This window comes from Caretta caretta, chromosome 4 (genome assembly GCF_965140235.1).
Source record: "Caretta caretta isolate rCarCar2 chromosome 4, rCarCar1.hap1, whole genome shotgun sequence".
NCBI lineage: Eukaryota > Metazoa > Chordata > Testudines > Cheloniidae > Caretta > Caretta caretta.
Window position 1 is genome coordinate 44,795,763 of NC_134209.1, and position 27,158 is coordinate 44,822,920.

Genomic DNA, 27,158 nt, shown 5'->3' on the forward strand with positions numbered 1-27,158 from the left:
CAGTCGTTTTCCCTTTTGACTTTATGGCCTGCCTTAGTATGTGCCTGACCTATAGTGGGTCTGCTCAGCTAGCTGTGAATGTTTCAGTATTAGCCTGTTTTGTATGGCAGCCATTAACAGACCATCTAAACCCTGCTCAAGTAGCAGCATCTAATGCACTGATTCAAGAGGGCTTGCAGGGTTAATTCTGTCATTACTGTGTTGACATGAGGCATGTTACATCTTTCAGCTCAAAATGTTACTGGTAATCTTTTAATCCTAAATTAGGTCAATGTTTTATCAAGTTAATCTAGCATGAAGATTAATTAGGCTAGTTAACACAGAGGGAGGTTATTTGTTTTGAGGCTATATTTAATCAAGGAAAAAGAAAAGGAGTACTTGTGGCACCTTAGAGACTCACAAATTTATTTGAGCATAAGCTTTCGTGAGCTACAGCTCACTTCATCGGATGCATTCAACTGATGAAGTGAGCTGTAGCTCACGAAAGCTTATGCTCAAATAAATTGTTTCAGAGTAACAGCCGTGTTAGTCTGTATTCGCAAAAAGAAAAGGAGTACTTGTGGCACCTTAGAGACTAACCAATTTATTTGAGCATGAGCTTTCGTGAGCTACAGCTCACTTCATCAGATGCATACCGTGGAAACTGCAGCAGACTTTATATATACACAGAGAATATGAAACAATACCTCCTCCCACCCCACTGTCCTGCTGGTAATAGCTTATCTAAAGTGATCATCAGGTGGGCCATTTCCAGCACAAATCCAGGTTTTCTCACCCTCCACCCCCCCACACAAATTCACTCTCCTGCTGGTGCTAGCCCATCCAAAGTGACAACTCTTTACATAATCAAGTCGGGCTATTTCCTGCACAAATCCAGGTTTTCTCACATCCCCCCCACCCCCATACACACACAAACTCACTCTCCTGCTGGTAATAGCTCATCTAAACTGACCACTGTCCAAGTTTAAATCCAAGTTAAACCAGAACATCTGGGGGGGGGTAGGAAAAAACAAGAGGAAACAGGCTACCTTGCATAATGACTTAGCCACTCCCAGTCTCTACTTAAGCCTAAATTAATAGTATCCAATTTGCAAATGAATTCCAATTCAGCAGTTTCTCGCTGGAGTCTGGATTTGAAGTTTTTTTGTTTTAAGATAGCGACCTTCATGTCTGTGATTGCGTGACCAGAGAGATTGAAGTGTTCTCTGACTGGTTTATGAATGTTATAATTCTTGACATCTGATTTGTGTCCATTTATTCTTTTACGTAGAGACTGTCCAGTTTGACCAATGTACATGGCAGAGGGGCATTGCTGGCACATGATGGCATATATCACATTGGTGGATGTGCAGGTGAACGAGCCTCTGATAGTGTGGCTGATGTTATTAGGCCCTGTGATGGTGTCCCCTGAATAGATATGTGGGCACAATTGGCAACGGGTGTCTCTAAGGTGCCACAAGTACTCCTTTCTTTTTGCAGATACAGACTAACGCGGCTGCTACTCTGAAACCTGTCATTTAATCAAGGAGTTAGTCCTTAATATAACAGGAAACTTTATTCCTTTCTTGATTCCAGCTCACCGGACGTGTGTGATCATTTTCTTGGAAGCATGCACTACTTAGGACATAATATTAGAAAAGGGCTAAACTGGAACCTTTCATTCAATCTACTGTTCCCTTATCACCACCCCTACCCCAACACACACACACACCAACCCCATCAAAATAAAACAATACAGCGCATAAAATGGGACCTGTTTCCAAAACAGACTCTGGCTTTCATTTTGCAAATCTGACCAACAAGATTATGTAAAATTAATCCCTTTCCACTGTTTATTGATTGTAACTGTGAAGTCTCATTCAAAAGAAAAAAAAATCTGACCTTAATATTGAAGTCTTTAATATTTCAATTTGAAATAATTCTATAATATTTCAGGACTCAATGCTTCTGGTGAGAATTATTGCCACTTGAAATATGAAAAGTAAATGATTATACCTGAAGAAAGAGAATAGTGACATAGCTTGTACTCTGTGTCTTTGTGAAGGAAAGTAAAAGACTGGGTAACATGTTCAGGATGAAATGACTACTCTTGATAGTAATGAGGTAGTGCTAAGTTTTCCTAGGTCAGGCTGTCTATTTAATATACATTTTTAATTTAATCCTGTGGAGCTGCTTGACGTTTTTGTATTTGATAAAATTATTATTTCTTTTCTGAAAAGAAGGCATCTTTTCCCCTCGAGATTATATCTCTGTGTTGTATTTTTAATAACGGAGCAATAATAATGGCAAAAACAAGCATATACAATAAAATAGAAAATGGGCTTCACTGGTTGTTTCCTTGACCAGTTTAATTCAATATTCTTTTCCTAAATATAAACTTTCTGAAATTTAGTAAATCCTCAAATTAAACATCAGTAGAGTGGGGAGGGAAGAAAGAGTGAGAGAGAGGTGGCATAAATCTGCTAACAGGGGTCATTAGATTGGACAAATGCCTTTCTCCCCTGAGTTTCCTAGATAAGGAGAACCTATCTAGTAGTTAAAAATTCCAAGAGCCATTCTGGATAGCATTACGGACCCCCCCGGGTGTTGCTGCAGAGTTCATGCCCTGTTTCATCAAATACGCAGTGACATTCACCAGGGGCCATGCTAATTATAGGGATTTAGCAGACAATGTCTAAGAACATTTCATCACAAAATAGCATGTCTTTGTCTTCAATATTGGTTTCTTGGTGTGTTAAGTTAGCAAAAATTTGGAAGTAAAATGATTCTGCAGTTTAATGTCTCTTTACAATTGCATTTATCAACATATTGAAATGTTGAGATCCAATCTTCACTGCATTAGCATGAAGAATATTGTGTTCTTTTAGAATTATATGGAGGAGGCTCAAGGTAGCTTTAAAATTCATGGATTCTGTGTTAGTTCAAAATGTTTAATCCAATTGCTTTAGTGAGGTGCAGAGTTCATTCACTATGAAATAATGTTTTTCATTGGACAGGACTTAGAGGCCTGATTCTCCTTTCACTTACACCAGTGTTAATCAGGAATAATTCCACTGAAATCAGTGAAGTTACTCTGGTGCAAGTAGAATCAGGACCCTAGTGTTCATATGTTTCATTACCATCAAAAATTACTGCTTGATTCCCAAAGAGGAAGGATGGTCTAGTGGTTAGGGTGCTCACCTGGGACTTAACAGACCCAGGTTCATTCTGCCACAGACTTCCTGTGTAATCCTGGGGAAGTCACTTAGCCTCTTTGTGATTCAGTTTCCATCTGTAAAATGGGAACAATGGTACTTGCCTACTTCATAGGGTTGTTGGGAGGATAAATACACTAAAGATTGTGAGGCACTTAGATACACTAGTGAGGGGGACATATAAGTACCTCAGATAGATGGTCCATAGTGTGGAAATGGTTTGAGTGCTGGGGAAGTAATAAGGCTAATTGGGAGCCCCAACCAGTTTTCCCAGATGGAGGATTCTCCATTTTGTGTGGGACTCTGTAAATGGAAAAGAACATGAATAAGCTAAAATATAAGAAATCTTTAACTTCTAGGCAAACTCAGTTGTATCCAACACTATTTGTAGTGATCAAATTAAATTATTTATTTTATTAAACTTGTATATTGAAGTAGCCACTACAGACCACACTACCGTTGTGCTAAGAATTGTACAAACGTATAATAAATGACCGTGTCTGTGCCAAAGAACTTGCAATCTGAACGATTTAGCGGGCTAATCAAGTCTAAATAGTTTTTATTTCATATTTACTTCAGTGGATTTCAGCACTTTTGAAAGTTAGCCCACTTAATTAGACATGTAAATACTGATTTATGAGCATAACTTTAGGCACCTAGCTTTATGCAAATCTGGCAAATGTATTTAATGATAAAACTACCACTGTGAAAAACAAGCACAAGTGAAGGGGAAAGATTTAGGATTGAAAGATAGCTAGTTGGGCATTTGGCAGAAGTGTCATTTATCTAAGCAGAACATTCACAGAATTGCTATCCCACTGAATTTCAGGAATACTGGACATTGCTTTTGGCTCTTCCATGCCCCTTGGGAGGCTATTACTGTATCTTCATACTTTCTTGGATGATTTTTACTGCTATTTCAGCCCCAGAAATGATGGCTCTGGAAATGAAAAATAGTATAGCTCGAACAGCATTTTCAGGTCCATGAGTGTGATACTATAAGTTTAAAGAAAAGGTAACAATGGGTAGTATTTCTCATGCATCTGAAATTATTATTAGCTCTAAAGCTGTTTGATGCTCACTCTGCCAGCATGTCTTTACATTTCTTCTGAAAACAATTTCTAAGGGCTAAATTGTAAGGGCACCATTCCAGGAGGATACACCGGAAGGGATTGTGCCCACTTGCACCAGCGCAGTAGCGAGATGTGCAGGCAACAATATCCTTTAGAATGATGCAGTGTTTTTCCCTGGTGTGCCTAGCCCACTCTGCAGGCTGATGTAGAGGGATCACGTCCCCATCACCCTCTCACCATTGTGGGGCAATGTCCATCCTCCCCAGTGGCTCATGGAGAGAACAATCCCTACACTCCCTAAAACATAGGGACTGTGATTATCCCTGCTCCTTCTGTAAGATGCACAAGTAAGGGAAAGGGGTAGGTGGGTGAGTGGGAGCACAAAGTTCCTTGCACCTTCCCCATTCCCTGATCGTCAATATATAGGCAATGATGCAGCAATGGAATTTGTCATCTGAATGAGACAGGTTTCATGGTGCTTGAGACATGCAGGCCTAAATTATAGAAAAACATTTTCTAGATTAGCCCTTGAGCTTTTAGTCTCTTCATTGAATTCTTTGAAAGGTAAAATACTCATCTTCATAATATTTGCACCCTCTTCACTGCCTTTGTCATTTTTAAAAGGCTTAAGTTTCTGTCTTGAATACTTTTTGCAATATCTGGCTGTCATGCTGTTTCTGTTATTTCTGTGAGAAAAGGGCTGCAGAGCATTTCCAATGAGCTCACTGCAAGCTGTCAAATAAATGCATTAGCAGATATGCGCATGCTTAATGGATCCAGGAAGTGTTAGTGCCAATTCTAATCGTATAATTTTTTGCAGATACCCTCAGTCCCAGACTTTGCTAGGTCAGTTCCCCCCAAAAGTGCATTTTTCACATTTTTTTTCACCCCACCGCATACAATAAACCCATTTGCCGATTAAAAAAAAATCTTATAAGTGAATATAACTTTTTAAAATTGATATAAGTGTAAAAGGAGATGCAGCAGTAAAGATAAATGCAGCAAGTGAGCTGTAAAGTTGTATAACTTAAGCCTGCTAACATTTCATGCATTAGTTAATATTCTAACAGCAATTTGAAGATGTAAAGTGCTATACAAGTACTATATTATTTGCACCTCTTCCAAGAACACTCCAGTACGATTGCCTAGGGGCGGTTTTGGGCAATGTGAAAACTATGATCTTGTTGACCTTTTTAGGTGAAAAATAAAGCATTTATTTAAATTTTTCCTCCTGATCAGATGCACAGCTCATTGCCATAAGAGCCCAGAGTGAGCACAATCAGTATTACTTCTGCATACTCCAGTGTAATACAAATAATCTGGTGCAAGACACTCCATATAAAAGTAGTTAGAGATGTCTTTATGTAACAGATTTTCATGAATTATAGGCCAGATCTAAAGCTTATTAGAGTCAGTTGACATCATTAAGTCAACTCTAATGGGGAGCGGATCAGGCTATATATATCCATTCTCTTTATTCCTTCATAGGCTTTCACCTTTTGTTATTACACATAGTTTTGAATGTCCAATATATATATATTTTAAAAGATAGGCCCAGCATTAATCAGAGGTCTGGGGTGTAATCATTTCTGCTGTGTGCATTTGTAAGGGGATAATCTTGTAAAATGCTTATTATTACTGCATTCACCTTTAGGATGTACATTTATTTCTTCCAAACAAATTTAGTGCCTCGGTACATGTCTGGTTAATAGGCCTTGGTGACACAGGGTCTCCTCATTGCTAAGTGCTACAGGGTCTCCTCATTGTCTTCATCTCTTCCTGCTGTCCTCTATGTCAATATTAGTTTACAGAGAAGTGCCACACTGCAATTAATTTGTCTTTCCAAGAATTCAGATTCATAAATCAGCCTCTTTCTCCTCTCTCTCTCTCTCTCTCACACACACACACACACACACACACACACACACACACGCTTTTTGATGATGTAAACATTAGTGATGGCAAAACCTCTAAAGGTACAAAGATCGAGTTCAGAAGTGCCCCCCAAAACTGGATACTTATCTTAAACATACAAATTCATCCAAACCTTTTGAGGTTTCTCTTCATCCATCTGCCATTATTTTCCTACCTGCCTACTCAAATCCTTCTCTTTACCATTCTTTGTACCTTTTTTTGTAAATGGAGTCCCGTGTTGGATATGGATGAATAAGTTAGAAAAAGAGCCACTCCTATCCTCATCTCAGATCTTGTCCTGAATAGAATGGATTCATAAAAGATAGAATACGTGCCTTTGTCCTTTTCTGTGACTCCCAACAGTCCTCTGCTAAACCTCTTTCTTGCTGAAATCCTTCTCCAGATGCCATAAAGCTTGTCAAGGTCCCTTGGGCTGGCTACTGTCTTCAGATCTTGCTAATCCCCGGACACCTCAGAAAGCCCCAGAATGTTAGAGATGTTAATAACGTAGCCTAGCAGAGAATATGACAGATCTGAGATTTGCACCTCATAAGTCATGTAACACCTAAACTCAGGGCATACATCAGGTCAGGTCAAGATAAAAGAACTGGAATACTTTCCTGGGGTTCAGAGAAGTAGGGATGAGAATAATGGAGGGATGGAGGCAGAAGAAAGGTCAGGAAAGCAGGGAGAGGATGAAACAGGAAGGAAGAGGAGAAAGATCCAAAAAAGTCTGATATATTTTTGTTAACTTCAGATAACGATCCAACCTTTTCAGAACTTATCCAAACCAAACCTCTCTATCTTTCAGCCATCACTAACTTCATTTGTCTCTCCTTGATTCCCAGCAGGCTCGCAGATCTTACAACTCCAAAGACACTTCTGAATGCGTATCTACCTCTACCAGCATCCTGTTTTAGTGAGGGCATTCAAAGGTACTGTGTAGTTCTCTCTCTGCAGCAATGGAGGCTAGTAATGAAGGCCAAATGGGGCTAAACCTCACTAATTAAATCTCCTATAATTTCTTTCTTTGAAACAATCACTTTTTTTTATCTGATGCCTTTCATTTCCCTCCCCTTCTCTCCAAGAGTAAAATGGAGACAGCTGTAGTATGTGGTGGCAGTGAATGACCTATATAGTCCTCTTCAGTTGCTGGCGCTTTTGGGGACAGGAACCCTATAGGCAGGTAGAGTCTGGAACCCCCACCTCCTCATATTTGACTTCAGCTCCTCCTTTCTCCAAAGGGACTCTTCCAGTGTAGCCTTCCATTCTTAAAACTTTTGAAAGTTTTTGATTTTACAAGGAGCCTTCTCCGTCACAAGAGGAAAAATCACATTTCAGCAAGTGCCTGCAAAACATGGAACATGAACTTACCAAAAAAAAAAAAAAGCCACAAGCCAGGCTTCCAAATTAATCAGTTTCCTGCAGAACAGTATACAGGAAACTGAAATTTGGCTTGCACAGCGTGCTTTGAGATTCTGACCACAAAAGCTAATATTCAAGCACGCCAGCACCCCATTCATTGTCTTAAGTAAACAATTTAACATCCATTATTCATTTATCCCAAGTTCAGACATTACATTCTTGAACACAACCCTGCTAGACAGTGCTCAGCTTGTAGACTCATGTTCCTCACATCATCAAGGAAACTAGCAGAACAGAAAGATTACAAATGAGAGGACACCATTATGCTCCTAAACATTAATAAGTGAACTTGAAGTCTCATGTGCGTGGCTGTGGAGGAAGACAAAAGTCAAATGACTGTGACTGAAAAACATCGAATTTGGGAATATGCCAGAGGGTTCTCTCTCCATTTCTTAGGTATCCTTCATAAAAATTTAATAAGCTTTTTAACCCTTTTTTTTAGTTATGTATTTACAAACAAGAACTGATACTCTTTGAAGACATACAAAAATTCACTAGCCTTAAAACCCAGGTTTTCCAGAAGGCCTGGGGGCTTTATCGGGGGGGGAGGGATAGCTCAGTGGTTTGAGCATTGGCCTGCTAAACCCAGGTTGGTGAGTTCAATCCTTCGGGGGGCCATTTAGGGATCTGGGGCAAAAATTGGGGATTGGTCCTGCTTTGAGCAGGGGGTTGGACTAGATGACCTTCTGAGGTCCCTTCCAACCCTGATATTCTATGATTCTATGACTTTTTCAGAGATGTTGTGTACTGAATTCTAACTAAAGCCAACAGGAGATGCAGGTGCTCGGAGCTTCTGAAAACCAGGCCCCTGTTTCTTACATATATATTTAAGCCAGCTTCAGCACAGAAGCTTCAAGTGTTAGTGTTCATAACCGGAAATTAAAATATATAAACAGCCATGCCCACCCTTGTGACATAATGCAATTCTCTGACCCACTGGTGCGGAAACTTACCTTCCCAAGGGCATTCCCCTCTCGGTCTTTCATCCAAGCAGATACTCACATAGCCTCTCCCTTGAGCACCTGTGCAAAGAAACGGGGATGCTGAGCTGAAGTTAACCTCTTGTTCACTAAGAATCAGTTAGTGTCCCTGCACTATGTGACAGTGTGTTATAATTTCCTCATAAGGGAGTTAGAGTTCTCAATTCATTTTTTTAAGGGAAGGGAAAAAATGGTAAGGGAAGAAAGGGTTGGACCCAAATAAGAAAAATATAAAAGGTGATAAGGAAGCATTGGGGGAGGCGGAAGGGAGGAACAACTTCAGTATGAATATAAAGGGAGTTTTGCCTGAGTAGAGACTGCAGGATTGGGTCTTTAGGCATAAGGAATAGGAAGTAACATGATTGTTAATAATCATAAAAAAAAATTACAATTTACATCCCTCAGGAAATGCCAATATTTCAACATTTTTGTTTGTGCTGAATCTGGAAGAATAGTCAAGATATCTATATTCTGTGTAGAATGAAAAGTTCACAAAAAATTCAGTGCGGAAATGTCAAAACATATATTGCCGTATCCAGCCCCATATTCAGAAGCAATCAAGTGGGCAGATTTCCCCCTTCATTAGGCCAGTTTCAATCCTGAGTAAATCCACTCACTTCTTCATGCTTGTGTAACTGAGATCAGAGTGGGGAAAGTTATTGATAAGATTATTGACAAGATCTACAGTTCCATAGCTCAAAGACCAGCAGACAAGGCTCTTTCTTAATTAACTGAATATTTTGTTTCAGAGGAACAGCCGTGTTAGTCTGTATTCGCAAAAAGAAAAGGAGTACTTGTGGCACCTTAGAGACTAACCAATTTATTTGAGCATGAGCTTTCGTGAGCCACAGCTCACTTCATCAGATGAATCACATCTGATGAAGTGAGCTGTGGCTCACGAAAGCTCATGCTCAAATAAATTGGTTAGTCTCTAAGGTGCCATGAATATTTTGTGTTATTTTGAAAAGGGTAGTTTTTTGCAAAGGAATTTCTGAAGCTAAATGAGCAATTTTGCAACACAATTCAACCTTCAGCTCCTTAGCACTCACACTGTGTTTCTGCTGAGCTCTCAGATGGAGGTATTTTCCAGGAATTCTACTGTAAGATTTTGGTGGCAATTTAATCTTCTGTTGTTTTCTTGTGATCCTATTTTCAGTGTCTTCTAATACAAGTTGTGTTTTGGGGTTTTTTTTTCCTTGTACTATACATATTGTATGGTCAGTCTAGCATACGTTTGTTCCTCCATCTGTACAAGTTATAGTATAAATTATTAGTTACCTGTCTGGAGGAAGGTTTAAATTGAGGCTTTAGAAATGTTGTTAGTCATTAGTTTGAATTGGCTGTATGTTAACTACGGAGAAAGCACTGCACCCAGTTCTATAGTTTCTGTATAGTCAGGTCTAATAGCAAAAGCAAATGCCTTCCCCCCCACCCTAAAAACAATTAAATATAAGAATCCAACAGACAGATACTAATTGTTCTTCTCTTGCACAAGTAATTTTTCAACAGAATTCTACCCTGTGGCAAACTTATCCTTAATATAGTTGAATGCCCTCCCATCAGATTTCAGTGCCTTTACCTTCTAAATATCATATACATAGACAGGACTGAATTTGGTCTTCAGTTTCCCCTCTCACTAGCTGATGGGCACATGGAGGGCTAGATTCACTGGAATACTCTGGCTGCTTTGCACTGCTCTGGTAATGCAAAGCAGCTGTAAACCCTGCTTAATTGTCTGGTTAAACTGAGTTTACAGTTAGTTTGCACCACTGGAAGGAAACAATCGTACTGGATAAAATTTCTGTTTTCCCTTGAATGATTAAACATGCTTTCTTAATAGTGGAAGTAACTTGGCAAAGTCATCACATTATGCAGGTGGCACAGACTGCTATTTCACACCCCACCACATCAAAGCCCTGTTCCCTTCTCCTCTACTGGTACAAAGAACTGATAGGAACTGGCGTATGATACAGTCTTCTTAATTCAGGCCTTTGAATGTTAGATAAATGCAGTCTCATACTATTAATAAAAACAGAATATTGTGGCCATATGTCTCATCTGTCCCATGTTTAGCTTCAAAATCATTCTCTTTCTTGCACATTTGCTCGTACATGCACACACATACATATCTTGGGATTGATAGTTGTCATTAAAAATTTTATTAAAGCTAATGTTAAAAAAACTATATAATACATAGGTTGAGAAAAGTGTGTCTGTACATCTGGGTATAGCGCTTAGATTATCCACAAATACAAAGTTTGTTTTTAAAGTCATAAACATATTGCATAACCAGCAATAACCCAAATTTAGGTGAATGAATTTAAGAATACAGTTTAGATATTTAGCATCCATGCATTCGGGTACATTGCTCATGAAAAAAGTTATACAGAGAGTTGGTGGTGGAAAGCAAACTATAACAATGAGTGAAGATTGTTCCTCAGTAATTGAGAATTTAGGATAGGTTGTCTATTTAGAGGAAAAAAAACAGTCCATCAGGAAAGTATTTGAGTTACTTTCCCAACTGCACTTCTCATCGGCACTCCAGCTCATCCCTCTTGGCATTGCCAATGTCCGGTGATGTGTAACAACCTCACATTTACTTGTTTACTCATGTTTATCTGCTATGAGTCTAAATTGGTTACTAGTTCTGGATGAGATGCTCTGCTGTTTAGTTCTTTCTCAATGCTTTTTTTTTTTTTTTTGCTACATCATCTTTATCTGTGTGTTTTGCTACAGTATTATCCAACAGCGCTACTGAAACATTTCCTTCAGATTCATTTCTAATAGTAAAAATTGCTCTATCAACATCTTATACCAAAAGAAATAAATATCGGCTAATTTAGGGTGACTGTAAAAATAGCTTATAAATATGTAATGTCTTGCTCATCATTTCTGCTCTCAATGTGTCTGTCACACTCTGTGACTGCTCACTTTAATGACATGGGGAAGATTTTCAGAAGCACAAATGACAGGCTAACTCCCACTGACTTCATATTTACTACTCTTAGCACAAAAGAGTTGACCTGGACACATTTTTGCGTGGTCTGATTAATACAGGTCCACAAACCAAACCCGGCCTTTCCACAGGGTCAGCATCAGACCAAACCGTATGGGCTCAGGGCCTTACACAAGTGTTCCTAGTAATTCTTAACTAGCAGGAATTTTTTATACTGCCTCACCAGTTAAGATTTAATGTGCTATTTTGTTGTTTTTGTTTTTTTTTCATTCGGGACATGTTAGAGCCCTCTACAGTTCATACCCCTGTAGACTGGACTGCGGCACCATGTTAGGATGAAGTAAGAAAAATGATAATATAAAAATACACACATTTTGAGGTGTTTTGTGTGTGAGAGAGAGAAGCAAGAAAGAAATGGCTCTCTAAAACATTTTAGTAACAGTTAGTTATAGTCAGCATTAGGACACATTTTGTTGGTGAGGAGCTGGCCAGTGGCTGGTTTTTCTGCATCTCAGATATGGTGACCCTAGTCACCACGCCCCAAAATTTCTAACATGTGGTTGCTTCTAGAAACCCTGTTGTTTTCTGCATATCTCCTATGCTAGGAATTGTGGATATCTTCCTGCCTTAGATCTCTGACTGAGCCAGATGCGGAAAGAGTAGGATTGAATCTTCACTTCTGCCACCCCGTGAAGAATTGCCTATTTTGGCCTTAAGAAGGTCAGTGGTCTGTACTTAGCAGGCCCTTAGAGACCCTTGTGATGGGGAGCAGTTGCATGGTGTCCCCACAAAGACCAGGGGGAGAATTGGAGGGGCTCACCTGGCCTCAGGGTGCCAGGGAAGGAAGGGGCGAAGCCAAAGACAGAAAACCATTTCAGGTGAGAATGGGATGGTTCTGGACCTACCTCCTGTAGCAAAGGGGCTGTTGCGACTGCCTGTGCTGCAGGGGGGTGCCTGTGGAAGTTGGAGGATAAAGGGGATAGAGTTGTTCAAAAAACATATGATCTGGTCTACAAAAAAAACCTGTAGATCTGGGGCACTCTTTGAGCCTGCAAAGAACATGAACAAAACCCTGATTTTAAGCGGCTGCTGGGAGGTTGGGTTTTTGGGGTTTTTTTTTTTTTTTTTGGTTTTTTGTATGAACATATCCCAGAATCTACTTTAGAGACAATGTAACTATTAAAGAGTCATCTGCATTTTATTCCGCTTTCTGCAGCACCAGCAAAATGAGCTCAGATCAGTAGCAGAGATCTGTTTGCAGGACCTGTCTTTCTGCTGTTGATGTAAGAGGAAGAAGGAACATGTATTCTGGTCTTGATTCTAAGCTGCAGCAAAGCTGAGCTCAACACAGCTCTGGAGGTGGGAGGACATAGGGGATGGAGTGGACGCTAATAGCTTTTACCTGTAATCAGTGGTGTGCTGTCTATATACGCAGTGCATGCACCGCATGCCCAACCAGTTGTGTGTTGTCCAACTGGATCTGGCCCACAGGATAGCTCGGTCTGGCCCCTGAACGTGCAAATAGAACCAAAGAGAGTCTTCTGCACAGCATAACTTTGCACACACCATGTGTGTGCAGGTCATGCCTTCCTGAAAATGGCACAGCACTCTAATACCTGTACTCTAAATTAAGCAACTTCAGATTTGCTATTACCAAGGGTCAGTGATTAATTTAATGATTGAAAGGTTTTAAAATGGAGTTGATTAAATTTTACTTTCCCAAGGATTGTGTGGGGAAATGGGTGTGTAAAGGAGCAAAACTACCATTAGCAGCAAAACAAAATCTTTCCTTCTTTCCTTTATTTGCAGTAGTGCTCGTGGAAAATACCATTTCCATTCTGCTCGAAATGCTGACATTTTCAAAATTTGCTTTTATTTCAAATCGGAATGAAAAGTCAAAATGCTGACATTTTCTGTGAAATGGAAATTCGGAAACATTTTATTTCAATGATATTGTTTTGTTTTGATAATGTCAAAACATCATAATAGAGCATACAATATTAAATATATTTAATTAAATATAATAAAGTCAATATGGAAATATCGTATAAAATCAAAACAAAATAAGGCAAAATGGTAATAAGATACTTTTTACCACAATAAGACACTTTTACCATATTCACATAAAATGTTTCTACTTTCTTCTGTCAAATTTTGTTGAAATCAACATGTTCCTGCAAAACATTTAAATGTCATGAAACAGCATATTCTGACAGAAAACTGCTCCATTGGAAAAATAGTTCTTATCTGCCGTCCACAACCTACTAGTACCTGCAATTCTGTTCACTACAAAAGATCTGAACATTCCTTTCATTGAGGAAAGTCACAGGGGCCTCCTGTCTTTGTTGTTCAAATTTAGCATATTTGCTTTTTGGGAGGTGTGGATTTCTTTCAGTAGTTTTTCCTCCTCAATTTCCTACAGCAGTGATTCTCAAACTTTTGTACTGGTGACTCCTTTTACACAGCAAGCCTCTGAATGCAGCCCCCGCCCCCCCTTAAATATATAAAAACGTGTTTTTTATTTATAACATCGTTATAAATGCTGGAGGCAAAGCGGGGTTTGGGAGTGGAGGCTGATAGCTCGCAACCCCCCATGTAATAACCCCGTCCTACAGTCACTGTCTGCATGTTCCTTCCCCAATAGATTTTAACTAACTTGTCACATTTGGTGTTCTGGTTTTTAAGTACTAATTGTTGATTTTAACCAGCCTGAAGTTGTTCAAGCAAATGGAAAATGCCATTTGTCATCCAACTTCAGAAGAGACAATTGACAACTCAGAGACTTTATTTCTTTAGTACCAATATTTTCAGTAAATCATAGTAGTAATAATAATACTTTCAACAAATTCAGAGAGACTTGATCAACATCAGTTATATAGGGACTGATTTTTTTAGAAGTGCTGAGCACCTACAATTCTAATGCAAGTCTGTGAGAGCAGTGAGTGTGCAGGACTTCTAAAAACCAATCTGATACAGTCCATATCTCTTTGTGAATAGTTTGGAAAATATTATCTTAATCACTTTCTGATAGACCTAGATTTTTAATTCTTTTAATTCCTTGGAGAAAATGACGTGTTTGCCAGCAATGTTGCACTTTGAAATGGTTGTGTGGATTGTAAGATTTCCTACTCCCATCTTTTCTGTTGCAATTCAAAATGATTTTCATAAACTTAAAATCTTTCCTATGCTATGCTTTTGACATCTTCCTTAGTTACATTTAAAAACACAATACATACGGGGATGACCAAGAATAGAGACTGCAAAGCAAACATACTGCTAATCTATTTTAACTTTGTAACTAAGATGGAGTAACTCGACCATTTTAGAAACATAGGACATAAGCCCGGAAGGGATATCCTAGATCACCAAGTCCCGTCCCTTCCTATCGCAAGCAACCCCACCATATAATCCTGTTCACAAACTTATGAAGTTCCATCTTAAACTAGTTAGGTTGTTTGCCCCACACTACTCCTACTGGAATGAATTTTAGCTATAAATAGAAATAGCGAGTAGCTATAGAAAGCTTCATAACTGCAACAGATACTCTCAGCAAAAACTAATAGCAAGATAAGATATCATCTGTGGTAGAGTCAGAATAAAACTCACATGGTGCCTCGAGGTCTGTTTTACCCACAAGATCATCCTTCATCTCCATATATCCATGTGTGATTGTACACACGTGCGCACACGTGCATGAACATGCATAAATATATATTTATGTGTAATGAACATATTTATTTACAATTACATGTTATGTTTCAACAACAACAAAAATCAATGTTTCCTATCACAAAATGAGTCATTTTAAAAAAGAAAGAAAATGCATTCGTAAAACAACCATCCATTATGTCATTGTAATTTAATGTTGTAAGATGTGTACAAGAACACAGACCATTTCCACAAAGGTCTAGATAAGTAGAGAAATGATTGTAGATTCATTCAATTCCTATTTTACAGCAACTACATTAGAGTTTGGAGCTAATACAAAATTGGTTTTATGTTTGTTGGTCCTTTGAATGCTCAGAGACTGTAAAACAATAAAAATTCAAAGACTGATTTTTTTTTTCAGTTTATTTGAGCTACTTGAATTTGATTTGATTTAGATACCCATCAGACGAACTATAGTCAAGTGCATCTTAGGATTTGAAAGTAAAAATATTTGATTACTGATCTATTCTTAGTGGAACTGTTACACGATTTTTGGCACTCCTGTTATATAGATAGATATATGAGAGACACAATATGAATGGATTTATTATTTTTTCCAGCTTCATTTTGTACTTGTAGTACATAACAAATAAATTGCTTAATGTGACCTACAGCCTAGTGTCATCATGTTTATGGCAGTATAATGGAGATCTAAGACCTCTGCCTGTTTCATAGAAGCCCTATCCTGCAATCATACAGTTAGAGGTTAGATTGCCATCTTTTATTCCCACAATTACTTGTGGGCACAAAATTGCAGACTCAAAATGTGAAATCAATTACAAAAATTAGGCATTAAATCAGTAGTGATTGAGGGTGGAATCTCTGGTCTAGTACAGAACAGAAATAGAGCATTTACAGGGGAACTTGTAAAGAACCAAAGCTGTATTTAATTGTAGATCCTTTAACATGGAACAGAAAATGACATCTGGATGGAGATGACAGATCTGTCAAATCTATTGTCTGTGTCCATATATGCCAACAAAACAATTATCCTGTCCACAGGCACCCTTGTAAAGAGTATCTCCAAAAGACAGTGATTTCTAGAATGATAAACAAGCATTTACAAATTGAGCATTTAAAATGCTGTTACCCTTTCTAGAGGCATATGTGAATAAGGAGAAAACATAGCAATGTTCCTGCTTACTAGGAATGTGATGAATGGCCAGTATACCTAAAATGTTCTAAACCAGCCTGATTTATCGCTAACTCTGCAAAACAGTGGAGGATTGCTAGACAGACATACAGCCAAGAGACACTGCAGCATTTAACATGCGCCCATTGTGATCTTCATGGAAACTTTTCAAAATGTGGCAAATCCTCTCTCTCTCTCCCTCCCTCCTTTTCCCATGCTCTCCTACTGTACATTTAATATCCATTTCAAAATAGCAATGACTTATTCCCGACATGTCTGTGGGATCATTGCACTTCTTGGGCACTGACACACTCAAGGCATGTAATAATCCCCAGAAATGCTCTGCCTGGAGCATCTTCTTGCTAAATTAGGGCTGGCACAATGCCACTTTTCCTTCTCAGCAATGAACCAGCATGGACACATTAAAAGAAGTCAGGGGGTATCCAAAGTGGTATGCAAAAGCAGTGAACTGGTGCCACTTTACAGTTAATACGGAAGAATGAGAAAATTCACACTATCACACAAAAAATGAATCTATGATTTTATTGCACCTACCAGCTAACTACTGCTTTGCTTATGGCCAGATTTAAGAACTTGATCCTGTAATGTGCTGATCATTCTCATTTCCTATTGATTTCAGTGTGAGATGCGGGTGCTCAGTGCTTCTTCACAAGGAGTGCTCAGTACCTGGCAGAATTAGGTTCTAACACAGTGGCTGTTGTATGCTTTTGGTTCTAAAGGCAACTCTTATTCAGTGTTCACACAAGTGCAGATCTCTACCTGGCCCCAACATCACTGCTGAAAAACCACAAAGAAGCCAAAGTTTGAAGACACCAACTTCAATAATCTAAAAATGATTTGTTAAAATGATTTATCAACAATCCAGTATGATGGGAGGGAGCCATATTGAGTACACCCATGCACCTGGCTCTTTCTCAGTCTCTTCCAGGAGATCTTAGAAATAGTTGGGATACCCTTCTGGCTTAACCCCTTCAGTGACTCCCCTTAGTTCTTCTCTTCCTCAGTTGGCTTCTTCCATCTAACATAAACTATGATGCAGTTTCATACATTGATCTTTATCTGATGTCTAGTGTTGATTTTTTTTGGTGATTATATCTAAAATGTTGCTTGTTTGCCATACCTGTAAAACACAAAGGGCCAAATTCTAATCTGTTCCCCCTCTGCAATCCAATGATGGGATTATAAATGAGAGCCTACATCAGAAGTCTTTATATTGTAAACCATTCAGGACAAGGATTTTCTCTTTTCTGTGTTTGTACAGCACCCAGTACAATGGAGTGCCAATATTCTTTGAACACTACCATCATATAAATATGTAATCATAATAAAAGCTAAAAAGAAGGCTTCACAAACTTTCCATGACAGCAGTAAGGTGCAAGAAAACTACTTTGGGCCTTGACCATACAGACCTGTGCTTGAAAAAAATAAAACTCTCTGGGAACCTTCAGTCACTCAGGGGATCCTATTTTGCCTTTTTAAACGTGTTCAACTCCCTGATAAATTAGTAGCAGAACCCACAGTAGCTTTCACATGGTTAACATCTGGGATATTGCATTCTGATAACCCACTCATCTTTTTATATCTAAATTTCTTCCATCTCCCAAGACAGCCACTCCGCCAATTTATGTTCTAATTCTCTTGCCTGAATACCTCCTCTTTCTCAAAAAAAAAGTCTATTTCAGAACATCAGTGTTGTCTTTGGCATATCTGACAGGCCTCATAAAAACTGTAATTGCTGCATAATGGACCAGCCGAACTTCTCCATGCTGAAGTCTCCATACCGCTAGAGAAGGAGCAAATATTTTATTCTTTGGCATGGATGTGAAAAGTATGGTCAAGGTTTTAACCACACCCACAAAGACACACACCAGCCACATTTTTGAAGTTATAAAGTGGCCCATTCTCTCTTACAGTGGTTCTCCTTTTATATCTACAATTCATAAGAACAGCCATACTGGGTCAGACCAAAGGTCCCTCTAGCCCAGTGTCCTGTCTTCCGACATTGGTCAATGCCAAGTGCCCCAAGGGGAATAAACAGAACAGGTAATCATCAAGTGATCCCTGGATTTGACCCAGTCTTTGACTAATAGTATATGTGTAGCTTCCCACCCATTTGGGTGGGTGGCGAGAGGGTGTATTTTGCCCTGGTGAGGAGGAACACTCAACAGAGCTCAATAAGAAGGTAAAGTCCGGTGTGTGAGTACTCTAGAGAGACAGAGTCCCCCCTGCCAGTACATAAAGGAATGTTTACTGAAGGTGGAGCAACCTGTCCTACTGGTCTGCAGGTCTTCTCTTTTTTTTCCCTCCAGCACATATTACAGTGGTTTATAGAGGATGTAAGGGTGAGCAAGACCAACCAGAAAGGATGAAGAATAAAAGAAGGAGGAACTGTCCAAGAAAGCAAGAGGGGAAGAACTCAGAGAGAGCTTCCATAGCTCCTCTGTTGCATAGCTGGTGCCCCAGTTAAATGCACCCCCACTTCTGTTCAATTAGGCTGAATTATAGCCCACTGCTAGCATCTTTCCACAGGGAGAGAAGAAGAACTGCTCCATTTGTCCTTCCCTCTTAAGGACTGATTGTTCACTCCTGTGGATAGTTAAAGTGAATGTAAATTGATCAGAGTTTTGGCTTTCAAGAAACATTGTTCCCCTGGGCTCCGGGCACATGGCTCAGCTATGAAGAAAGCTGTAAAGAGTTCTTCCAATTTCAGGATCTGGAATACTGGTCACCTATATGGCCTGCGGGAGTCCTTGAGAATCCTTGCATATTGCAAGGGGCAACTGAGTTCATTTGGGAGGATGGGGGTTCACCTATCAAACTTGGGGGGTGACATATTTTTGGGCTGCTACACAAAAGACCATTGGAAGATGTCTGGGATCACAGCTGGGTTTAGGGCAGGAGGAAACGAAACTAATTGCCTCCTTGTGGCAGATGTTCAGTGCAGGTACTCCATAGAGAAGGCATCCAGTTGTCAGATAAATGGCCTGGTAAAGGACTTAAAAAGGAGGGACTGGTTAAAGGAATGGAAAGGTCGGGGGTTTGGTGCTCCGATGGTTGGAACGGCAGGGAGCCAGCCCACCTTAAAGGGTTAAGGTCCCAGCAATGGATGTACTGGAGGGACCTGGATGGAAAAGAGGGAGGAGCTGGTAAAAGCCCCTGGGTAATTATGGAATAAACATGGGGTAACTGCACTGTACACTTTTAACTTCTGGGTAGTCCCAGACATCTAATAATAAAGTTGCGGCCTGATTAGATCCATATCAAGTGTCTCCTGTCCTCCTTTCGGTATAGCTGGACAGGGCCAGTACCATCCCACCCCAGCAATCCAGGATCCTTCTTCACATGAGTTAAAGTGCCAGCTAGTGGATTAGGACGACATAATCAACAAAGCAGTTTTCTTGGTATCCCTTTTTTTTTTTTAAAGCTCCAAAAAGAGTTGAATTATATCTGGCAAAGGCTATTAATGGATAAAAGGCATGTGAACTTTAGTGATCAGACTGCTGCATAATATCCCAGTGCAAAGAAGAGCAAGGAGCATTTTTTTAAAAATGACATACCTAGCCAAGGAGGGTCTGTACTTTGTTCCTATATTTCTGCTGGCAGAAATGCTACTATAACATTTTAGAAAGCCTCCGTGTTCTCAATTTACTGTGAATCAGGTCTGGATCAAGCTATCATTATGCTGTTTTAAAAAAAAAAAAACGAGATTCAGGAGAAATAAAACATTATGGCACATACTATGCAATCCTAAGATTTGTTTGTAAAATATCAGTGTCTTTGTGAGCCATCTTCTCGTGTGTTCCAATGAATAATTGTACTCTATAATTAAAAAGAAAAGGAGGACTTGTGGCACCTTAGAGACTAACCCATTTATTTGAGCATAAGCTTTCGTGAGCTACCGAAAGCTTATGCTCAAATAAATGGGTTAGTCTCTAAGGTGCCACAAGTCCTCCTTTTCTTTTTGCGAATACAGACTAACACGGCTGTTACTCTGAAACTCTATAATTAAGTCTCTGTGAAACATATAGAATATTACTTTAGTGTTTACCTCTCTTATTCCTTCTCCTTTTTCTCTGATTTCAGTATCTCTTGATCACTGTGGTTATTCTTCCGATCATATGTTCAAATTTTAGCCATACTGGGTACATAATATTCTAAATATTTTCTCAAAGGAGAAGGCAAAGAGCTATTAAATGGCAAGTACTTTTGCTTTACAGAAATTGTGCTTGACACGATTTTATTTTACATTCTTCAAAAAGTTAAAAACAACAGTTGAAAACATGCAAATTTTGCCTTTTTTCCTTTATTCCTAACTGAAAATGCAATAATGAAGGAAAATTGATTCTAATGACAGTTTTTACACCATTTTTTTCAAGTGTGAAGTGTAGTAAGAAATTCACAGGACCACAATAAAATAACCTACATTGTTTACTTTGGTCAGTTTGGCTAATTGCATTCCTTTGTTGAGAATTCACATTTCATGTTGCTTTTTACCCTTTAGTTATTAGTACCATACTATTCAAAGATGTAAAACACCATTAGCTTATTGTCTGTTGCCCAGGAAGCACAAAATTTAGCTTCCTTTCAGAAGACACACCAGATACGATATGCAGTGTAGTTGTTGCTGTGTTGATCCCAGGGTATTCGAGAGACAAGGTGGGGTGAGGTAATATATTGTATTGGATCACCTTCCATTAATGAGAGAGACAAGCTTTCAAGCCATACGTCTTTCCGTTCCCAGACCTGAAGAAGAGCTCCTGTGTGGCTCAAAAGCTTGTCTCGCTCACCAGCAAAATATGGTCCAATAGAAAATATTACCTCACCTACCTTCTCAAACTAGATGTTACACTGATACTATTACATTGGGACCATGTCAAAAGGCTCAAAAGTTGATGTACTAACTACATTTATATTTACCAATATATAGTATTAATGCAATACACACAACATTAAAGCTTTCTCCTTAGTAGGTGTAATATGAGGAAATATCATATGAGGCAGCATAACTTCACTGATCCACAAGTCCATCATCAGCACCTCCAAAAGGCTGTCCTATGTTCAGAGGTCTACCCTTTATACCAAGGGTGGGCAAACTTTTTGGCCCAAGGGCCACATTGGCGTGCAAAACTGTATGGAGGGCTGGGTAGGGAAGGCTGTGCCTCCCCAAACAGCCTGCCTCCCATTCCCTATTCGCCCCCTCCCACTTCCTGTCCCCTGACTGCCCCCTCCTGGGACCCCCACCCCAAACAGCCCCCCCCAGGATCCCACCCCCTATACAACCTCCCCCTGCTCCCTGTACCCTGACTCTCCCGTCCTATCCACACCCCCACCCCCTGACAGGCCCCCGGGGACTCCCACTCGCTATCCAACCCCCCCTGCTCCCTGACCGCCCCAGAACCTCCACCCCATCCAACTGCCCCATGCACCCTGTCTCCTGACTGCCCCCCGGGATTCCCTACCCAACCTTTTCACCACCGCGTGTGCGCCACCGCTGCCTCCTTACCATGCCGCGCAGAGCAGCAGGAGCTCGCAGCCCCACTGCCCATGCAGCCACATAGCTGTGGGAGAGAGGGAACAGCAGGGGAGGGGCCAGGGGCGAGCCTCCAGGGCCAGGAGCTCAGGGGCCGGATGTGGCCTGCAGGCCATAGTTTGCCTACTGCTGCTTTATACCCACTAACAAGGATATTTTTAAAGCAACTGAAAATCTGCAGAGATGACCCTAGGTTTTGTGTTGCTTTTTGTTTGTAGTTCCATCTTCCAATGCAACTGAGTCTGGATTCCCCTCAGCATAGGCACAAGTACCCATCCTGCCTCTCATCAAGCTGTAGGCCACCTTCACATCTGAGATCTGGAGACCAGACAGAGAAGGAAAGGGAGCATACAAGAAAATTCAGTGTCCTCCTCACCTCAGATTAAGTATTCTCAGGTGCAAAGGCTGACCAGCTCTGCAGCCAAGACCTGGAAGAGCCAAATCCTGCAGATCACAACAGCAATTAGTCAATTATTTGCCAAGAGAGAAATGCAAAAAATGCATGGGTGCTGGAACTGGGGGTGCTGGTACACCCCCTGGCTTGAAGGGGGGTGTAAACAGGGTTTACAGTTTGGTTCAATGGCTCTCAGCACCCAACTATACAAATTGTTCCAGCAGCCCTGAAAAAATACATAAATGTTTAGGGGGCATAAGATGACTCTCTCCTTCCCCCTTCCCCCACTGAGAGGAGGTGGTTAAACAGGGACAAAATCTGGCAACTGTGGTATGCCACAGAATTCAGTCTGACAAACTTCCTTTCTGATATGAACTGACCAGATTAATTCAGCTGGTCCATGCCCTTCCTTACCTGGACACAGCATTGCAGACTGCTGCTGACTGCTGTTGTATCAATCCTCATTGTCTGACTGACTGACTGGCAGACTGTTCAAATGACTTAGTCACATTTACATTAAATCATGGGGGTCATCTGCACTGGACTGGTGATGGAGGACAAGAACCGAGCAGGGAACTGGGGATGGAGCTCGGGCTAGTGCAAATGCGTCATACAGGGTCCTGTGCAGTTGTAAAGGTCAAACAGCATAAGGACACTTTGGGGCATCTAAATGGCAAGTTAAAGAGAGTTGTCTGTGTAAACAATTTTTATTCAGCTGAAGTTATATGAGCCCTTGATTTTTAGTACAGATAGTTGAGTATTCAAATTATACTGTAGCTGCTTATTGAAATGCTGAACGTCCCTGCAACAACTGAAAGGCAACTTCTCTTGTCTAATCCTTTCACTCTCCATCAGCTTGATCTGGGAAAAGAATTGTTTTGTGTGTTATATGGACATCAGTTTTGACAGCATTTGGTTAGAGTGGGTCTCAGGACAGATAGCAGCAAAGGCAAAAATGTTTCGTAGGAAAAGTTACCTCATTACAGAGATCTACACAGCAAGGTTTGTAGTTAGATTTATGTACTGAGAAATCGAGTAATCACTGATGTTTCATGCAAGTGTCTCCAAAGCTTGGATTTAACTGGATCATATCAACTGAGGGAGAAGAAACAGATGTATCTCCAGAACTGGAAAAAACAGGGCAGGACAGGAGTGCAATACAGGAAGAAATGATGTGTGATGCACATGGCATCTGATTTCAATATGACTTCCCCCCCTTCACCCCCCACCCTTTGAAAATGTATCTGGAGTATGCCGTTTGTTTTAATGTCCATGGATTACTTGATTATTAAATTAAACATGACCACTGTGTTCCTATTGACTTGGGAAAGAATTGCTGCTTTTGTAACATTATAAATGGAGTAGTTAAGTAGATTTACAACCCATTTATTCAAATAATTCTTATTATCTTCAAATGTTATTCCAATAGGTCTGGCACCTCACAATAGCTTCATGCCTCTGTCGTGAGTTAGCTGAAGAATTTTGAGACTTTTTTTCTTTCTGTCACTCTGGGACACAACCTCTTTACCCTGGCCCCCATCTATTTCTCACTTGGCATTTTGGATGCGAGTTGTAATTCCTTGGCCAGCATTGCAGTCTTTGAAGTCAGAAAAAGAACATATCCTTCCACATGATCAATAGGCATTTGACCGTCAACTCATCACAGCACTATTTTTAAAAATAATTACAAAAGTTTCCCGAGAGAGAGAGAGAGAAATGAATTCCTAAATGGTTGGGAATTCATCAGAGGACAGTGGGATGAGCAGATTAATTGGAATAAGACCTGTATCAAACTGTTACACAGTACAATGCTTACATTCTCATTGTTCTGCATTCTAAAGCTTCAAATTTTCTGCAGTGACACTTCAGGGGCCAGTGACAGGAATCCCATTTGTACATTACCGCTGGGCAACTTATTTGCCTTTCTTTTAGCTTACTTTTTCTTTTTACCAGTGGTAATCCAAGATTGTGATACCCCCACATCTTTATCCATATTCATCCTGTATTGCCAGACTTTGAGACTCATCCCAATTCTGAATTGCGTGCAAAGTCTAAGTGAACAGGTCTCGTACAAGGGATCTCCACTGAGACTGTGGAAGACATAATCCTCTCTAGAGGGGCACAAAGTACATAGCCCAGACTCTAATAATCAAAGGGTATATAGAAAATTAAAATGTAAATGTGGAATAGAAAAAGAAATGGAGAGAATGAAGATGAGAATCCTATTAAAAAAACTCAGCCTTTGATGGGGGTTAGAGAACAGGGACTGAACAGGGAACCTTTTTTGAAGCTCGAATCCTCACTAATTTAGGTTCTCTTTCACTAATTTTGGCCCTAGTACTGCATTCAGATGTGCACATTAATTCAATGGAGCTCTGCAGGAGCACAGGGGTCCTTCCTTGCATAGGGGATTGCAGGATCAGGGCCTTATTAAGTGGCAGACCCGAAAAGATTCAGAGATTTGGTTCAGATAATCAACTAGAAATTTCAGCATTCTTTCATTCTGCTTGAGTCTAGAAATCAGTCTGGAAATCTCATGACAATGGGCCTTCTGGTTATTCCTGATTCAGTTCAGGGAAAATGCAAGAATAGTGTTTCCTACCCTATTTGTGTACTTCAAATTCTGGTCCAAGCTAAGTGCAGGAAGCCTAGAGGTGCTCAAAGATGGAAAGATAATTCAGTGTTTTCAAATTTTTTTAATGATTTGGGTACAAATTGAGATTTGTTGGAAGGATATAATTGGTTCATTTTTAACCAGGCCAGTTTACCCACTTGTGAATTAGGGAGTTCCATTATTCTATTTATTGAACTCCCATTGAACCTACCAGGAATTCTGTGGTTAGATGGATAGCTAGATTGGGTCTTTAGATGTTCGTTGGTAATTCTAAGACTACAGCAGCAGTTATTAGCTCAAAGAATTGTGCACCAAAGAAAAAATGAAAATGCAAAAACCAAAACGATCACAGCAAATCATTTCAATTCTGGTCAATACTAATAGCTTCATTCTTTGTTTTTACTCCTGTGTGTGAAATTTGTATCCAAACGACAGTCTATAAGGTAAATGCTGCCATCTAGAGAAATGTAGAGAGATGCCGTAAAATTCGCTTAGTGATATTTTTGTTTTTCATGGAGCCTCAGGAGCAGCTGATCAAGGATCCTTAAAATTAACTGCAGTGTCAAGGATGCAATCCTTTGGAATGCCTCTCTGCTATCTGTTTACTCTGAACAGCTGAGCAATTACAATAGAATTTCAGAAAAGCAGGGAGAAAAAAACCTGATAAATAGATTTTGGGTGGTGGGGGGGTGAGAGACTTTCTCTTGGACTCTTAAAATTATTTCATTACCACAGGGCTTGTGGGGTTTTGTGGTTTTGTTTTTTAAGAAAAGGTTTTACCTACATTTATCATGTTTAAAAGAAGAAATGCAAAAGGAGTTTGCAATATTTTCTATGTATTGTTCGTCTTCCTCTTTTTCATGGTACAAAGCCTCTCTGTTTACTCTCCAAGAGGTTTTGAAAGAAATGGGATTGAAAAACTCAAACATAAAAGCCAAGCACAAAGAAACCACTGAAAATACCTGAAAGACAAGAAAGAAAAGTGGGATTTACCTTGTCTCAGTATACTATATGTGCAGATATATCAGTGTGTTCAAAGAATGAGTCATGCATGCTAAGCATGAATGGCAAAATGAACTCTCATGGATACCTTCAGTGCATCCGATGAAGTGAGCTGTAGCTCATGAAAGCTTATGCTCAAATAAATGTATTAGTCTCTAAGGTGCCACAAGTATTCCTTTTCTTTTTGCGGATACAGACTAACACGGCTGCTACTCTGAAACCTTCAAAACTCTGCTTAAATAAATTTGTTAGTCTCTAAGGTGCCACAAGTACTCCTTTTCTTTCTTCAAAACTCTGTTTGCCATTGCAATTTCTTTAACACAGCTAGGATTACTCATTATGAATTACTGAATTTGATGAAGTTAATCATTTGGGCCCCAATCCTGGAAACAGTTCTGAGAATGATTAACTTTTCTCGTATGACACGTCCCACTGATTTCATTAAAACTACTCCCAGACTTACAGTCAAGCACACAAGTAAGATTTTGCATGTTTTAAGTTTCTTGAATGTTATTGAGTAAATGAATAAATGGTTCCTTTTAGTTTTCCTGAAAATTATAAAGGGTATAGATGATCATGGTTCTGCTATGAACTCACAATAAGTAATTAATTTTCCAAAATATATGTGTGCTATATTCTTTAAGACTAATAGACTTGAAAATAGCTTAGATGCTTAAATAAAGGCTGCAGTGCATATTGGCATATGGGCTATTTCGCACCTGGAAACACTCTGAACCTAGTATTTTGTATGTAAAACCCTTTCCGCATTGTGTGTTTATTGTAAACTGATTGTAAACAGTCAAGTGAGAGAAAGAACAGTTCTACCAGACACAGTAAAACATTCTGGAATGGGGGAATAGTGTCTCTTTTCCCCATACCTTTTCCCTGGCCCCCACAGCTGTATCATGATCTAAAAACCCAGATAGATTGACTTGCTGTTCTTTTAGAAATAGTGTTAGGGTTTTAAATCCCAGGCACAGTGTCATAAATCAGAAAGCGGGAGTGTTTGTTAGTCATTTTTGTTTTAGGGACTAGGAAGCACCAAGTCTGAAGTTATGATACAGGAAGCTCAAGTCTCTCTCTTTACAACACAACAAAGACAATATGTTGTTTAATGTATTTTCCCCTCTGGCTGATGCAGAGAATTGGAGAAGTAAAATGTAGATTTCACAGTGCTGCAAAGTTCTGTATATTATAAAAATATCACAGATGCTT

At 39.7% G+C, this 27,158-nt stretch overlaps 1 long non-coding RNA gene across 2 annotated transcripts in view; it reads left to right on the plus strand.

Annotated features, from left to right (window-relative positions):
* Positions 1-27,158, plus strand: part of LOC142071747 (uncharacterized) — an 83,975-nt gene that overhangs the window by 10,557 nt on the left and 46,260 nt on the right. The window contains exon 3 of one of the 2 annotated variants that reach the window (XR_012667936.1): positions 7,030-7,116. The exons of the other annotated variant lie outside the window; for it this stretch is intronic. This is a non-coding gene — a long non-coding RNA (uncharacterized LOC142071747). The remainder of the gene's footprint in view (positions 1-7,029; positions 7,117-27,158) is intronic. 2 annotated transcript variants of the gene reach the window in all.